This window comes from Moschus berezovskii, chromosome 3 (assembly GCF_049115385.1).
Source record: "Moschus berezovskii isolate FMDL1 chromosome 3, NW_MosBer_1.0, whole genome shotgun sequence".
Classification (NCBI taxonomy): domain Eukaryota; kingdom Metazoa; phylum Chordata; class Mammalia; order Artiodactyla; family Moschidae; genus Moschus; species Moschus berezovskii.
In genome coordinates this window covers 13,706,743-13,724,499 of record NC_142462.1, presented here as the reverse complement: position 1 = coordinate 13,724,499, position 17,757 = coordinate 13,706,743, and positions in this window count along the sequence as shown.

Below are 17,757 nucleotides of genomic sequence, written 5' to 3'. Positions count from 1 at the left end.
CTGAAAGGAAAAGACACTATGAATTGCGCATCTTCCCTTTCCTTCAATGGCATTATTTTATAGTGTAAGCAGTTGGCAAACATAGGGAAGTGACGTGAGTAACGGTATGATAGATCTCCTTGGTTAGTTGGGTTTCTTAGCATGCCGCTGCCTTCTTCTTCTTTTTAATGAATTTGAAGCAAGTTTTGGTTCAAATGGGAAGACAGGCATTTTGGGCTTAATCAATCGCAAAGGTTTACCTTGATCTTGCTTTGGTTTTCAATAAACTCCCAAGCATCACTGAAGCACAAGAATCCTATACCCATGCATGCCAAGTCACTTCAGTCATGTCTGACTCTTTGTGACCCTATGGACTGTAGCCCATCAGGCTTCTCTGTCCATGGGATTCTCCAGGCAAGAATACTGGAGTGGATTGCCACACCCTCCTCCAAGGGAGCGTCCCAACCCAGGGATTGAACCTGAATCTCCTACATCTTCTTGCATTGGCAGGCAGGTTCTTTACCACTAGCGCCACCTGGGGCACTGGAAGTGCTGTATGCAAATGGAAGTGTGTCTCTCCTCTGTTCACATATCAGACTTTACTAACGAAACACACGTTCAAAGAAAAAAATTAAGAATGTCAAAATGATGTCAGCAAAGCATTAAGTCAAGTGCAGGGCCCTTCTGGGCATGGGGTCCTGTTGACTGTAGACATCACACACCATGAAACCTGCCCTGCTGCCAACCCACGGCCAGGTGAGGAAGAGGCCAGGAGAATTAACGCTCTTTTGTCCAGTCCTCCCACCTCCTGCAGGTGCCCCCACTGGTAGGCCCAAGCTAGGTGGCAAGGGAGCCAGGGACACAGCTAAAGAAGAGCGTCTCCTTAGCTAGAGACCAGGGGAGAGAAGGGTGGAGAATGTGTCTGGAGGGGCAAACAGACTCCAGCACAGGCGATGTATGTGTGTTAGTCCCTCAGTCGTGTCCGATTCTTTGCAACCCCCTGGACTCTAGCTTGCCAGATTCCTCTGTCCATGGGATTCTCTAGACAAGAATGCTGGAGTGGGTTGCCAGTTCCTTCTCCAGGGGATCTTCCCAACCCAGGGGTCAAACCCAGGTCTCCCACATTGCAGGCAGATTCTTTACAACCGGAGCCACCAGGGAAGCCCAGGCTGCTTGCTCTCAAATCCCTTTTCAGCAAACCTAGTTCCTTTTCAGTTCAGCTAAAACAATAAGGACGAGGCAGGCCCCAGGTGTGACTCCACAGTTTTGTGGGCCCCGATCCTGATGCAATTTTGTGAGCCCTCCACAAAACAAACAAACAAATAAAGCAGAATCACAAATATAAATTTGGTACAAAGCTGGCTATTTACTTAGAATGAGAAATCACAGTAAAATCCTGGAACTTAGGAACTCCAAGTCCCTTTCTTCTGAGGTATCTAGGGAACTATACCTTCAGAGACATACTTCTTGATTGCACCAGCTTCCCCTCCCCACCTGGAACCCCCTACAACTCCAAGCAACTCCCACCACTCTCAGGGGCCTGGGATGTGAGGAGTCCTGAGGTTTAAATGCTATTGTCTTTATGGTAAATTTCTCTATAGGCCCTGAAACTTAGAACATAGAATTAAATGACTGTAGAGGAGCAAGCAGGCTTCCCCCATGGCTCAGTGGGGAAAGAATCTGCCTGCAATGCAAAAGACACGGGAAACGGGTTCACTCCCTGTGCTGGCAAGATCCCCTGGAGAAGGGCACGGCAACCTACTCCCATATTCTTGCCTGGAGAAGCCCATGGACAGAGGAGCCTGGTGGCCTACAGTCCGTGGGGTCTCAAAGAGTCAGTCACGGCTGAAGCGACTGAGCGTGAGCATGAGAGCAGCAAGCATTTGCAAGCAGGTGAAAAGGGCAGACCCTTGAGCTGTGATGTGACCCCTTCCCCCAGCGCACACAGCACGGGCGGCAGGCCCCTGTGCTGGGCTCCTCGGGTCTACTGCTTTTTCACTGCAGTTAGGAAATCCCATTGAGTCTTAGGTACATTATGTAGGGAACTGAGAAGGTAGTAGACAGTCATGGCCACTCCTCTGCACGATGTCTTGTCTACCCTCTGCACGGTTGTCTGACCAGGTTGGAATAAGCCATAGGGAAAATGACCTTAAGGAACTCACTGTTCTCAATCACCTTCAAGTTCTTTTTTTTCTTTTTAGCTGCTCCACACAGCATGTGAGATCTTAGTTCCCTGACCAGGGATCATGCAAGCTCGAGTCTTAACCATTGGACCACCAGGAAAGTCCCAGTCACCTTCAAGTTCTGGCCAGACTTTGTTGCCCTGGCCTAAGCAACAGGTTCCTCTGTAGACATAAAATCCTACTGGGCTTTCTTCACAATAGTTGAGGCCATAGTGGAGGCAATTTAGACTCAGAAAAAAGAAGCAGTTTGTTGCAAAGGCTGCCCTCAATGGGGTTGTGGGGCCAGGGCTTAGGAGAAGCCCATGGGAAGAGGGAAAGGGGAAGATGAGGACAGAAGAAGGGCAATCATGGGCAAACGCAGGGAAATGGACACATGCTGAAGAAAGATTTCAGATTTTGCTAAAACCCTGGTGTTGGTGAGCTATTCACTTTTGATAAGTAAGGTTGTTATTGTTGTTCAGTTGCTAAGTTGTGTCCAAATCTGTGACCCCAGGTATCAGACCTGGGTCTCCTGCATTGCAGGAGAATTCTTTACCATCTGAGCCACCAGGGAAGCTGCTGAGTACGGGGAAGACTGCTAGTATCTGAACTAAGCATATGTGCTCAACATGAGCGTATTTGGTCTAAATAAGATGGAAGAAGGTAGTGGTTAGTACTCTTGCCTGGAAAATCCCATGGACGGAGGAGCCTGGTAGGCTGCAGTCCATGGGGTCACTAGGAGTCAGACAGGACTGAGCGACTTCACTTTCACTTTTCACTTTCATGCATTGGAGAAGGAAATGGCAACCCACTCCAGTGTTCTTGCCTGGAGAATCCCAGGGACGGGAGCCTGGTGGGCTGCCATCTATGGCATCGCACAGAGTCGGACACAACTGAAGTGACTTAGCAGCAGCAGCAGCAGTGCTTAAGGGCTGGGTTGAGTTTTGATGTTTAAAACTATGAGGCTTTGATCAAGAAACTCATTCTTTCTGTGCCTCAGTTTCATCATATGAAGCTCTTGTGTGAGAATTAGAGAAGTTAATAGTTATAAACCACTTATAGTAGGTGTTAGTAAATGTGAGATAATAGAAAATATACATATACTGGTCTTTACCCCTAGACCCTGGTACAGAGCTCCTAAAACCCTTTTAATTTCCTAAGTGATAAGAGTGCTAGGAGCATCTTTTGTTCTAGTATTTGGTCTCTGACCCTAGTTCCTGACACCAATCTCCTAAATCCTTTGGAATTTCCTGAGTGATAACAGTATCTTTGTTCTAAAATGGTTACTTTTGGTGGGCTCTCAAATGGAGGCTGGTCACCAAAAAAGACCAAGCCATGATTAGAAGTTTGGAGTTTTCAACCCACTTCCCATTCTCTTGAGGAGGGAAAAGGGCTGGAAATTGAGTTCAAGATCCATGAAGCCTACATGATGAAGCCTCAAAAAAAAAAAAAAAATCCCCGAAGTATGGAGTTCTAGGAGCTTCTAACGTAGGTTGTGGAATACGTGGAGGTGCTGGGAGAGCAAGCGTGGAAGCACCGCAGCCCTTCCCACGTTCTTTGCCCTTCAGATCTCTTCCATCTGGATGTTCAACAGTATCCTTTATCATGCCCTTTAATAAACTGGTAAATGTGTTTTCCCGAGTTCTGTCAGCTGTTCTAGCAAATAATCAGATCCAAAGGGGAGGAGTTCTTGAGAACTTTTGATTCGTAGCCAAGTTAGACGCAGGCTGTGGGTAACCTGAGGGCATGCTGTCAGGGGAAACACACTGACTAGAATGGCCCACCTGGCCAGGCGCCACAGTAATGATTTGCACGAGTTATTTTATGATAGGAGGTCCTGGTAAGGAACATGTAACTGACAAGCCGCCCCCAACCAGAAGAACTGGGGCAAGGTCAAAAGGAGATGCCATACCTCCTACCACCTCCGACAATCCTCCTTGATGGAATCCATCTTGCTGGAGCATTGCCTGCGCCACACAAGGACCCTGAGTCAGAATGATTGGCCAGAGACAGCAGAAACTAACCCCATCACCATGGAACCCACGAGCCACACGGCAGAGTAGTTCTCCTGGGCTCTGTTTCCCCGCTCCTCTCCATCTGGGGACTCCCTTCCAGTGACGGCTCTTGCTTTGTCAGCATGTGTCTCCTCGCACAATTCATTCCCAAGTGTTAGACCAGAGACTACCCTCGGGCCCTGGAAGGGGCCCCCTTCCTGCAACAATACTGCTTGTGGGTGGCATCTAAAGAGCTGGATGGCAGGGGCAGTCTTGTAGGGCTGAGCCCTGAACCTGTGGGATCTGGCGCTATCCCCAAGTAAATGGCATCAGAACTGAGTTAAAGGGTAGGACAGGAAGCTGGGGTCGCAGGACTGTATATTGTGGGAAAAACCCACAAGCCTGGTGTCAGAAGGGTGGTGAGTGTGGTAGCGGTGTGAGAGTGAAAGAGGCACACAGGGCAGTGTAGGTTTTCTCAACACAGTTAGCACCTGGTAAAAGTGAGGTATTATTGCTATGAAATGATGCCGAATATGGCATTTAGACACAAGGAGGCCTGGCGTGCCATGATTCATGGGGTCGCAAAGAGTCAGACACGACTTAGTGACTGAACTGAACTGAACTTGAAGCTGTAACGTTTCAGCAACAGATGAAGAATAAGATCCATTCATTTTCACTACGTATAATTTTATAGAAATTATGATTTTGAATGAATGGATTTTTCCATGTTTAATCTCTAGCCAAAGGTAAGTACTGTGAAGTACTGTGAAGTTTTCATTAACAAAACACAGTCACTTCAGAATTTTTCTTACCAAAAAGCAGAGGTACAGTTTACCATTTTTTTGCCTTATAGATAAATTGTCCTACTCCACAATCCCCAGACATTGAGGAAAGATTTTGTCTTCTCTTTAACCTTGGTCCACTTACACACTAACATGAGAGAGTAAATGGAATACCAGATCCCATTGGGCAAATAGCTAGGAGGGGCTCTTTTCTCATTAAAGGCAACTTCAGATTAGAATCAAGTTTGCATAAAATAAACATTTTAGAGAAAGTTAAAGCAGCTTGATCATCAGTCTTTCTAGCTTCTAGAGGTCAAGCTGAAATAAAACTGTAAGAGCCAGACTTTCTGGATTCCTGTTGTTGACTTAAAAAATATTCACAACCTAAAAGTTGAGAGTTATGCTTTATTTGGTGGGAACTTTTAGGACTTCAAGACCAGGAGACAGCATCTCAAGTAACCCTGAGAGAACTGCTCCAAGATTGGGCAGGGGGGTGGGGTAGGGAGCCAGGTTATATAGAAATTTCACCAAAAAGGTCAGGTAGCCTGATCATCCAAAGATTATTGTTAATTAAAGAAAACCAGATAATCCAAGTTAAGGAATTTAGTGCTTTTCTGTGTTTGGGAAGATACAAGAGTCCAGGCTCCCTGAAATCATTCCTTTGGTATGCAGCTCAGCTGTCTGGGGCCAGTAGCCTGTGTTTCCACATCGTGAGTTTCCTCAGGGCTCAGCGTAGGGAGAGGCTGCAGTCTGATGGCTGCTAGAGGGCAGGTATTCTTGCCATCCTGAGTTTCCTCGGGGCTCACCAGCTCACCATTGTGGTGGCTGGAATTCCTGGTGACTGTGTCTTGATGAAAGAGAAAGAGGAGAGTGAAAAGGTTGGCTTGAAGCTCAACATTCAGAAAACAAAGATCATGGCATCTGGTCCCATCACTTCATGGGAAATAGATGGAAAAACAGTGGAAACAGTGTCAGACTTTGTTTTTTTGGGCTCCAAAATCACTGCAGATGCTGACTGCAGCCATGAAATTAAAAGACGCTTGCTCCTTGGAAGGAAAGTTATGACCAACCTTGATAGTATATTAAAAAGCAGAGACATTACTTTGCCAACCAAGGTCCGTGTAGTCAAGGCAATGGTTTTTCCTGTGGTCATGTATGGATGTGAGAGTTGGACTGTGAAGAAGGCTGATCGCCGAAGAATCGATGCTTTTGAAATGTAGTGTTGGAGAAGACTCTTGAGAGTCCCTTATACTGCAAGGAGATCCAACCAGTCCATTCTGAAGGAGATCAATCCTGGATGTTCATTGGAGGGACTGATGCTAAAGCTGAAACTGCAATACTTTGGCCACCTCATGCGACGAGTTGACTCACTGGAAAAGACTCTGATGCTGGGAAAGGCTGGGGGCGGGAGGAGAAGGGGACGACGGAGAATGAGATGGCTGGATGGCATCACTGACTCGATGGACATGGGTTTGAGTGTACTCCGGGAGTTGGTGATGGACAGGGAGGACTGGCGTGCTGTGATTCATGGGGTCGCGGAGAGTCGGACACAACTGAGCTACTGAACTGAACTGAACTGAACTGAACTGTGACATCTTCGCTTACTGATATGACAGGAAACATTCCATTTCTCATGTGCATATCCAAGCAAGACCATCACAGAACCTCTCTGACTTCCTTATCCTCATCCATGGAAGAATCACTTGGGAAGTGCTGCCCAGCCTCACTCCTAAGGTTCTTGTGAGGATTTTTTTTTAAATGTTATTGTGTTTTTTAACAAAAAATCCTGAAAAACAAAAGCACTCTACAAATGCAAAAATAATTTACTCAAATGACTTTCTTCTTACCCACTTTCTTTTTTGGATGTCATTCAACAGCAGGTAGGCTGGCTTATCTGCTAGAAGCAACAGCCCTGAATTAAACGGATTCACATCTTTGGAGTGCTCTTACAGTATCTGTAAGAAAAAAAAAATCATACTTGATTAACCAACTAGTGTTCTCTAGTGTTTGCTATAAATAAATGGTGCCTGGTCAATAACAGGTACTCAATAAATATTTGTTGAATGAATTTGGAAGTTCTATAATTTAAAACATTTGACACAATTCTACTTCTAAGGCTACTAAAAGTCAAAACAATAGTTAACTCAATTACTAAGGAAACATAATTTTCTTCTAGAGAGAGTTGAATAATAACAAGAATCAGAGGCCCATGGCAAATACTTTTCTCTTGGCAGACTCATGAATGCATAACATCAACACTATTTAGCATTTCTATTAAAAAAAAAAAGAGTTCACAGTAAAAATAAAAAATTGAAGATGGTATTAAACTCTTAATCAACTCATAGTACAGCATAATATTGGCCAAAAATAAAAAAAAATTTCATGTGGGTTTCATAAACTCTGAGTAAGAAGGACATTTGCAATGTGAACAGTGAACCCCCGCAGGGAATAAGAAGGGAGAAAAGGGTTTAAAGCATCATTACAGATTCAAGATATTGGCAACTGTTGTCTATAATTCATAGAGAAGGCTGAGAAAGTGAAAAAGGGATTTTTGTGTGTTTTGTTTCTTTAGTGTCTTTTTTTTTAACATTAGCAGAGACCATCTTTTACCATCTGTCTTTCTTCAATATTTATCTCACATTTTGTAACTCTTTGTTAGCATTTTTTTCTTTCTTTAAACAGTTTAACTGAGATACAGTTCTCACATACCATGTAATTCACCCAAGTAGAGTATACAATTCAAGTTTTTAGTATATTCACAAGATTGTACAACCACTGCTACTGCTACTGTTGCTAAGTCACGTCAGTCGTGTCCGACTCTGTGTGACCCCATAGACGGAAGCCCACCAGGCTCCCCCATCCCTTGAATTCTCCAGGCAAGAACACTGGAGTGGGTTGCCATTTCCTTCTCCAATGTGTGAAAGTGAAAAGTGAAAGTGAAGTCGTTCAGTCGTGTCCGACCCTTAGCGACCCCACGGACTGCAGCCCACCAGGCTCCTCCATCCATGGGATTTTCTAGGCAAGAGTACTGCAGTGGCTTGCCAATACCACTATTTAATTCCAGAACATTTTCATCACCCCTAAAAAAAGCCCTTGCCTATTAGGAATTACCCTTCATTTCCCATCCTTCTCCTAGGAAAACCATTAATTTATTCTCTTTATGTCTATAAATTTGCCTGTTCTGGACATTTCACACAAGGAAATCATACAATATGTGGTCTTTTGTGATTGACTTCTTTCACTTACATAATGTTTTCAAGGTTCATTTTATTGCAGCGTGCATCTATGTTTCATTTCTCATTGTTGCTGAGTAATATTCCAACGTGTGGCTACACCACATTTTATTAATTCTTTCATCAAGCGATGGACATTTGGGTGGTTTTCATTTCAGGGCTATTTTGAATAATGCTGCTATGAACATTCATGTGCAAGTTCTCATGTGGACATACATACCCGTTTCTCCTGAGTGTATGTCTTTTGGGGATAGGGTGGTATGCTGGGTCTTGGTTGCTGCACGTGAGATCTAGTTTCTTTTTTGTGTGTGTGAGGGGGATATAGTTTCTTGAATAGGGGTCAAACCCAGGCCCCCACTTTGGGAGCATGAGTCTTAGCCACTGGACCACCAGGGAAGTCCCATCTTGAATACATATCTAGGAGTGGAATGGCTGGGCCAAATAGTAGCACTTACAACCTTTTAAATAAACTTTTAAAAACTTAAGATATAATTCACATAAAAGCCCACCATTTTAAAGTGTGCACTTTACTGGGTTTTAGTATTCACACAAGACTATGCAACCATCATCAACATCTAATTCTAGAAGAATTTCATAACCTCAGATAGAAACCCTGTACCCTTTACCCTTGAATTACTGTTGGATCAGTAAGCCTACATGCCTCTGCTGTTTCTTTTGCCCTGGGAAAATGATTTAAAACACACTGTCATTTTTATTAAAGTTGAAATTTCAAGTGGTTATTTGAAAAATAAGCACATTGACTTTCTAAAATAATGGACTTAGTGAGATGTAACTCACATACCATAAAATTCACCCATTTAAAAGTGTACAATTTAGTGGCTTATAGTACCTTTGCAAAGTTGTGCAATCATTGCCACTGATTAACTGCAGAACATTTTCATCATGCCAAAAAAATCTAACCTTTAGCAGTCATTCCCCATTCTCCCCTCCCCCTAGCTTCTGGTAACCACTGATTTACTCTCTGTCGCTGTAGATTTTCCTATTCTGGGCTATGGATAACTTTTTGAAATGTAAAAAAGAATTCTTTACACTTGCATAAAACGTTTGGCTACACACACCATGTACGTTCACACATGCACGCACACCCCCACACACACATTTATTGTTTTTTGTCATTACTGACCTTTTTATATCTCCATGACACTTTGTTGTACTCACAGATGAGTTTGGTTCCTGATAAAATACCAAAGTGGGGGAAATAAGACAAATTTTTGGTATGATATGATAAATTATATGATAAATTATTGGTATCCTCAATAGAGAGGTTTACTCATTTCCCAAGTCACCATATAATTATAGACTAAAATAACTTAAAAAAAAACTTATTTTGGCCTCGCCACACAGCATATGAAGTCTTAGTTCTCCAACCAGGGATTGAACTCACACTTTCTGTATTGGAAGTGTGTGTCTTAACTATTGGACCATCAGGGAAGTCTCTAAAACAAGATAATTTTTAGTCAAAAATTTCTCTTCCAAAAGAGAATCTAAATACTGTCGACTTAAAAAAATACTCACAATCTAAAAGTTGAGTTACGTTTCATTAGGTGGAAATTTTTAGGACTTAAGCCCAGGAGGCAGAATCTCAGTTAACCCTGAGAGAACTGCGCTGAGGAGGTGAAGGGAGGAGACAGGTTATACAGAAGTTTTGCAGCAGAGGGCGGGTAGTCTACACATCAGACATCTCAAGGAGTTTAGCCCTTTTCTACGTATGGAAAGGAACATACATACAAAGGGCTCCCTGAAATCATTCCTTTGGTATGCAGCTCAGCTGTCTGGGGCCAGTATCCCATGTTTCCACATCCCAAGTTTCCTCAGGGCTCAGCGTGAGGAGTCGCTGCAGTCTGATGGCTGCTGCTGCTGCTGCTGCTGAGTCACTTCAGTCGTGTCCGACTCTGTGCGACCCCATAGACGGCAGCCCACCAGGCTCCCCCGTCCCTGGGATTCTCCAGGCAAGAACACTGGAGTGGGTTGCCATTTCCTTCTCCAATGTGTGAAAGTGAAAAGTGAAAGTGAAGTCGCTCAGTCATGTCCGACCCTTAGCAACCCCACGGACTGCAGCCTACCAGGCTCCTCCATCCATGGGATTTTCTAGGCAATAGTACTGGAGTGGCTTGCCATTGCCTTCTCCGCTGATGGCTGCTAGAGGGCAGGTATTCCTTCCTTCCTGAGTGCTCTTAGGGCTCACCAGCTCAAAGTGGAGGGCTGTAATCACCCTTATTTACTGCTGTGGCAGGAAATATTCCACTTCTCAACACTATAATACCCAGTATTGCTGAGGATGTAAGGAAAAAGCACTCTCAAACACTGTCAATTGGAATTTAATGTTGTCTGACATTTCTCAGAGGAAACAGTGTCAGACTTTATTTTTTTGGGGCTCCAAAATTACTGTGGATCCTGACTGCAGCCATAAAATTAAAAGATGCTTACTCCTTGGAAGGAAAGTTATGACCAACCTAGATAGCATATTAAAAAACAGAGACATGACTTTGCCAACCAAGGTCCGTCTAGTCAAGTCTATGGTTTTTCCCGTGGTCATGTATGGATGTGAGAGTTGGACTGTGAAGAAAGATGACCGCCAAATAATTCATGCTTTTGAACTGTGGTGTTGGAGAAGAGTCTTGAGAGTCTCTTGGACTGCAAGGAGATCCAACCAGTCCATTCTAAAGGAGATCAATCCTGGGTGTTCATTGGAAGGACTGATGCTAAAGCTGAAGCTCCAATACTTTGGCCACCTCATGCGATGAGTTGACTCACTGGAAAAGACTCTGATGCTGGGAGGGATTGGGAGCGGGAGGAGAAGGGGACGACAGAGAGTGAGATGGCTGGATGGCATCACCGACTCGATGGACATGAGTTTGAGTTGAGTTTGAGTTTGAGTTGGTGATGGACAGGGAGGCCTGGTGTGCTGTGATTCATGGGGTCGCAAAGAGTTGGACACGACTGAGTGACTGAAATGAACTGAACTGAACATTTCTCAAGCCCTGTTTGGCCAGATATATCAAAAGCCTTTAAAATATGCATATCCTTTTTGGCCCAGAAATTCCACTTTAAGGAACTCATTCTAAATAAATTATCTTAGGAACCCATCTCACTGATATTTAAAATAGCAGAAAACAGGAAAAATTCTACATATATGAGAAGGAGGTTAGGTAATGAACTTAACAAAGAGCTTACCAATTACCAAGCTGCAGTTAAAAATTACATTGAAGGTTAGCCATGAACAGTGGATTTGAAATAAAAACCACAGTATCATTTATATTGTGGATGTACTCAGGTGGTCAGTCATGCCCAGCTCTTTGCGACCCGCTAGACGGTAGTCCTCCAGGCTCCTCTGTCCAGGGGATTTCCCAGGCATGAATACTGGAGTGGGTTGCCATCTCCTTCTCCAGGGGATCTTCCCAACCCAGAGATCGAACCCATGTCTCGTATCACTTGCATTTGTCAGGAGATTGGATTATTTACCACTGTGCCAACTGGGAAGCCCATCGTTTACATTAGTACTCCCCAAAATGAAAGATTTAGGTACAAGTCTAACAAAATACATAAAGAACTATATGAGAAAAACTGCAAAACCCTGATGAATGAAATCAAATAAGAACCAAATAAGTGGAGAGCTATTCTGTGTTCCTGAATAGGAAGAGTCAATACTGTCAAGATGTCAGTTCTTCCCAATCTGATCTATAGATTCAGTGCAATCCTGACCAAAATCTCAACAAGGCTGTTTGTGGATATTAGCAAAGAGATTCTAAAGTTTATATGCAGAGGGGAAAGACCCATAATAGCCAATAAAATATTGAAGAGTAAAATTGAAGGACTAACAATACTGACTCCAAAACTTACTACAATAAAGCTACAGTAATTAAGCCTGTGTGAAATTGGCAAAAGAACAGACAAATAGACCAGTGAAACAGAACAGAGTCCATAAATAGACCCACATAATAGAGTCAACTGATCTTTGACAAAAAAGCAAAGGCAATACAATAAAGCAAAGATAGTCACTTCAACAACTAGTTATCCACACACCAAAAAAAAAAAAAAAATCAAGACATGGACTTTAGACTCTTCTCAAAGATTAATTCAAAATGGATCATAGACCTAAACATAAACGCTAAATTATAAGCTGCTATAAGATAACATACCGGAAAACCTATATGACTTTTCAGATATACCAAAGGCACAACCCAGTAAAGAAATAACTAATAAACTGGATATCATTAAAATTAAAAATGTCTGCTCTGTGAAAAGTGATGTCAAGAGAATGAGAAACAAGCCACAAATGGGAGAAAATATTTTTAAAAGATACACCTGATAAAGAACTGTTATACAAAATATACAAAGGACACTTGAAATACAATAAAAAGAAAACAAACAACTCAAAAAATGGGCCAAAGAATTAAACAGACACCTTGTCAGAGAAGATGGCAAATAAGCTATGAAAAGATGCTTCATAAGGTATGTCATCAAGAAAATGCAAATTAACATAACAATGAGATACCACATCTATTAGAGTGACCAGAATGGGGAACACTTACAACACCAAATGCTGGCAAGAGTGTGAAGCTACAGGAACACTTATTTGTTGATGGTGGGAAGGCACAATGGTACAACCACTTTGAAAGACAGTTTGGTGGTGTTTTACAGAGCTAAACCTACTCCTATACCATTCATCAGTCACACTTCTTGGTATTTATCCAAATAAACTGAAAGTACACAGTCTGTAGAAAAACCTGCACATGGATGTTTATAGAAGCTTTACTCATAAGTGTCCAAATTTGCAAGTCACCAAGATGTCCTTTAGTATGTGAAAGGACAAATAAACTGTGGTACATACAGACAATGAAACAGACAGTATTCTTCAATGAAAGGAAGTGAACTATCAAGTCATGAAAAGACATGGAGGAAGCAAATGCATACTACTAAGTTAAAGAAATTAACCATATAGGTAAGCCATCTATATTTATCCCCTATGTAAAGTATTTTAAATTTTAAAATACTATGCAATTTAGTGCCTGGAAAATCCCACAGATGAGGAACCTGGTGGGCTGCAGTCCATGGGGTCGCTAAGAGTCGGACACGACTGAGCGACTTCACTTTCACTTTTCCTTTCATGCATTGGAGAAGGAAATGGCAACCCACTCCAATGTTCTTGCCTGGAGAATCCCAGGGATGGGGGAGCCTGGTGGGCTGCCGTCTATGGGGTAACACAGAGTCGGACACGACTGAAGCGACTTAGCAGCAGCAACAGCAGCAGCAGCAATAAATACATTTAGGAGCTTTTTTAAAAAGCCACAAGAGTGGCAAATAAATTTTTTGGTAATTTTATTTATTTACTTACCTATTTTTGGCTGTGCTGGATCTTCATTGCTGTGTGGGCTTTTCTCTAGTTGCCATGAAAGTGAAGTGAAAGTTGCTCAGTTGTGTCCGACTCTTGGTGACCCCATGAACTATACAGTCCATGGAATTCTCCAGGCCAGAATACCAGAGTGGGTAACTGTTCCCTTCTCCAGGGGATCTTCCCAACCAAGGGATCGAACCCAGGTCTCCCAGGTCTCCCACATTGCGAGTGGATTCTTTATCAGCTGAGTCACAAGGGAAGCCCAAGAATACTGGAGTGGGTAGCTTATCCCCTCTAAAGCGATCTTCCTGACTCAGGAATTGAACCGGGGTCTCCTGTGTTGCAAGCAGATTCTTTACCAACTGAGCTATGAGGGAAGCCCTGTTGCTGTGAGCAGGGGCTACTCTGTAGTTGCGGTCCAAGGGTTTCTCATTGTAGTGGCTTTCTTGTTGAGGAGCGCAGGTTCTAGGGCACACAGGCTCAGTAGTTGCAGCTCCTGGGCTCCGGAACACAGGCTCAGTAGTTGTGGCGCATTGACTTAGCTGCTCCAAGGCATGTGGGATCTTCCCAGACCAGGGTTTGAACCATGTCTCCTATATTGACAGGTGGATTCTTTACCACTGAGCCACCAGGGAAGCCTGCAAACATATGTATGTAAACCTGATATATTATAAGATAAATAACATACCCCTGTGAAAGAGGAATGGGTTAATCTTTCACTTTGTTGAAAGTTAGTTCCTAAACAGCAACCAGGGATTTAGGGAGAGAAACAGGAGGGAAATGAGTCCCTGTGTACTCTTTCACCATGGCACTGGCCAACAGGAAATAGAAGAAGGCTGTCATTCATTTTAAAATGAGACTACCCCTACTGTAAAGACTGTTCAAGCAATTTTATGCTTCCAGAGGGAAATGTTCACAGAGAAAGTTCCTTGTTTAATTATCAAATAGAAAGGAGCTCTTTTGGAAGATTGTACTAGAGGGTAAGATGTCTTTGGAAATGGATGGATGGATGGATGGGTAGATAGACAAATGGCAGATGAATGAATGGACAGATGGATACAGGGATGGACGGAGGGATAGGCAGATAGATGAACATACTGCGGGATAGGTGGATGAGTGGATGGGTAGATAGTGGGTAGATGGATGAATGGAAAGCATAGCTGAGGATTACATGAAAACATGGAACAGTCTGTAGAAATGTTAGTCTCTTAAGAATTTACAGCTAATTACATGATTAAAACAATAAATAATTATGAAAAGCCAACTGCTAGCCATTGTATTGCAAAGTCCCTAAAGTATATGTCCTTGACCTCAAGGAGCATTCAAACTAGAGGAGGAGACAAACAGCAAGCTAATTAATCTAAAGAAGATAAATAAGTATCACCTAAAAAGTTATCAAAAATACTTTCAAGAGAATTATCATTATCATCTTAATTTTTATTTTTAATTCCATTAAATTAGAGTCAAGTTCAGTTCAATTGCTCAGTTGTGTCCGACTCTTTGTGACCCCATGGACTGCAGCACACCAGGCCTCCCTGTCCATCACCAACTCCCAGAGTTCACCCAAACTCATGTCCATTGAGTCGGTGATGCCATCCAACCATCTCATCCTCTGTCGTCCCCTTCTCCTCCTGCCTTCAATCTTTCCCAGCATGAGGGTCTTTTCCAATGAGTCAGCTCTTCAATCAGGTGGCCAAAGTACTGGAGTTTCAGCTTCAACATTATTCCTTCCAATGAACACCCAGGACTGATCTCCTTTAGGATGGACTGATTGGATCTCCTTGCAGTCCAAGGGATTCTCAAGAGTCTTCTCCAACACCACAGTTCAAAAGCATCAATTCTTCAGTGCTCAGTTTTCTTTATAGTCCAACTCTCACATCCATACCCTACTATTGGAAAAACCATAGCCTTGACTAGACGGACCTTTGATGGCAAAGTAATATCTCTGCTTTTTAATATGCTGTCTAGTTTAGTCATAACTTTCCTTCCAAGGAGTAAGCGTCTTTTAATTTCATGGCTGCAATCACCATCTGTGGTGATTGTGGAGCCCCCCAAATAAAGTCAGCCACTGTTGTCACTGTTTCCCCACCTATTTGTCGTGAAGTGATGGGACCAGATGCCATGATCTTAGTTTTCTGAATGTTGAGCTTTAGCCAACTTTTTCACTCTCCTCTTTCACTTTCATCAAGAGGCTCTTTAGTTCTTCTTCACTTTCTGCCATGAGAGTGGTGTCATCTACGTATATGAGGTTATTGATATTTCTCTTGGCAATCTTGATTCCAGCTTGTGCTTCATCCAGCCCAGCATTTTCATAATGTACTCTGCATGGAACTTAAATAAGCAGGGTGACAATATACAGCCTTGACATCAAGTCTTTTTTTTCACTCATTTTCTTATTTGGAGCCAGTCTGTTGTTCCATGTCCATTTCTAACTGTTGCTTGATCTGCATACAGATTTCTCAAGAGGCAGGTCAGGTGGTCTGGTATTCCCATCTCTTTCAGAATTTTCCACAGTTGATTGTGATTCACACAGTCAAAGGCTTTGGCATAGTCAATAAAGCAGAAATAGATGTTTTTCTGGAACTCTCTTGCTTTTTCCATGATCCAGCGGATGTTGGCAGTTTGATCTCTGGTTCCTCTGCCTTTTCTAAAACCAGCTTGAACATCTGCAAGTTCACGGTTCACGTATTGCTGAAGCCTGGCTTGGAAAATTTTGAGCATTACTTTGCTAGCCTGTGAGATGAGTGCAATTGTGTGGTAGTTTGAACATTCTTTGGCATTGCCTTTCTTAGGGATTGGAATGAAAACTGACCTTTTCCAGTCCTGTGGCCACTGCTGAGTTTTCCAAATTTGCTGGCATATTGAGTGCAGCATTTTCACAGCATCATCTTTCAGGATTTGAAATTGGAATTCCATCACCTCCACTAGCTTTGTTTGTAGTGATGCTTCCTAAGGCTCATTTGACTTCACATTCCAAGATGTCTGGCTCTAGGTGAGTGATCACGCCATCATGATTATCTGAGTTGTGATCCTTTTTGTACTGTTCTTCTGTGTATTCGTGCCACCTCTTCTTAGTATCTTCTGCTTCTGTTAGGTCCATAACATTTCTGTCCTTTATTGAGCCCATCTTTGCATGAAATGTTCCCTTGGTATCTCTAATTTATTGAAGAGATCTCTAGTCTTTCCCATTCTATTCTTTTCCTCTATTTCTTTCCACTTATTGAGGAAGGCTTTCTTATCTCTCCTTGCTGTTCTTTGGAACTCTGCATTCAGATGGGTATATCTTTCCTTTCCTCCTTTGCTTTTTGCTTCCCTTTTTTCACAACTATTTGTAAGGCCTCCTCAGACAACCATTTTGGTTTTTTACATTTCTTTTTCTTGGGGATGGTCTTGATCCCTGTCTCCTGTACAATGTCACGAACCTCTGTCCATAGTTCATCAGGCAGATCTAGTCCCTTAAATCTATTTCTCACTTCCACTGTATAATCGTAAAGGATTTGATTTAAGTCATACCTGAATGATCCAGTGGTTTTCCCTACTTTCTTCAATTTAAGTCTGAATTTGGCAATAAGGAGTTCATGATCTGAGCCACAGTCAGCTCCTGGTCTTGTTTTTGCTGACTGTATAGAGCTTCTCCATCTTTGGCTGCAAAGAATATAATCAGTCTGATTTCGGTGTTGGCTGTCTGGTGATGTCCACGTGTAGAGTCTTCTCTTGTGTTGTTGGAAGAGGGTGTTTGCTATGACCAGTGTGTTCTCTTGGGAAAACTCTATTAGCCTTTGCCCTGCTTCGTTCTGTACTCCAAGGCCAAATTTGCCTGTTACTCCAGGTGTTTCTTGACTTCCTACTTTTGCATTCCAGTCCCCTATAATGAAAAGGACATCTTTTTTGGGTGTTAGTTCTAAAAGGTCTTGTAGGTCTTCACAGAACTGTCCAACTTCAGCTTCTTCAGCATTACCGGTTGGGTCATAGATTTGGATTACCGTGATATTGAATGGTTTGCCTTGGAAACGAACAGAGGTTATTCTGTCATTTTTGAGATTGCATCCAAGTACTGCATTTTGGACACTTTTGTTGACCATGATGGCTACTGCATTTCTTCTAAGGGATTCCTGCCCACAGTAGTAGATATAATGGTCATCTGAGTTAAATTCACCCATTCCAGTCCATTTTAGTGATTGCTGATTCCTAAAATGTCGATCTTCACCCTTGCCATCTCCTGTTTGACCGTTTCCAATTTGCCTGGATTCA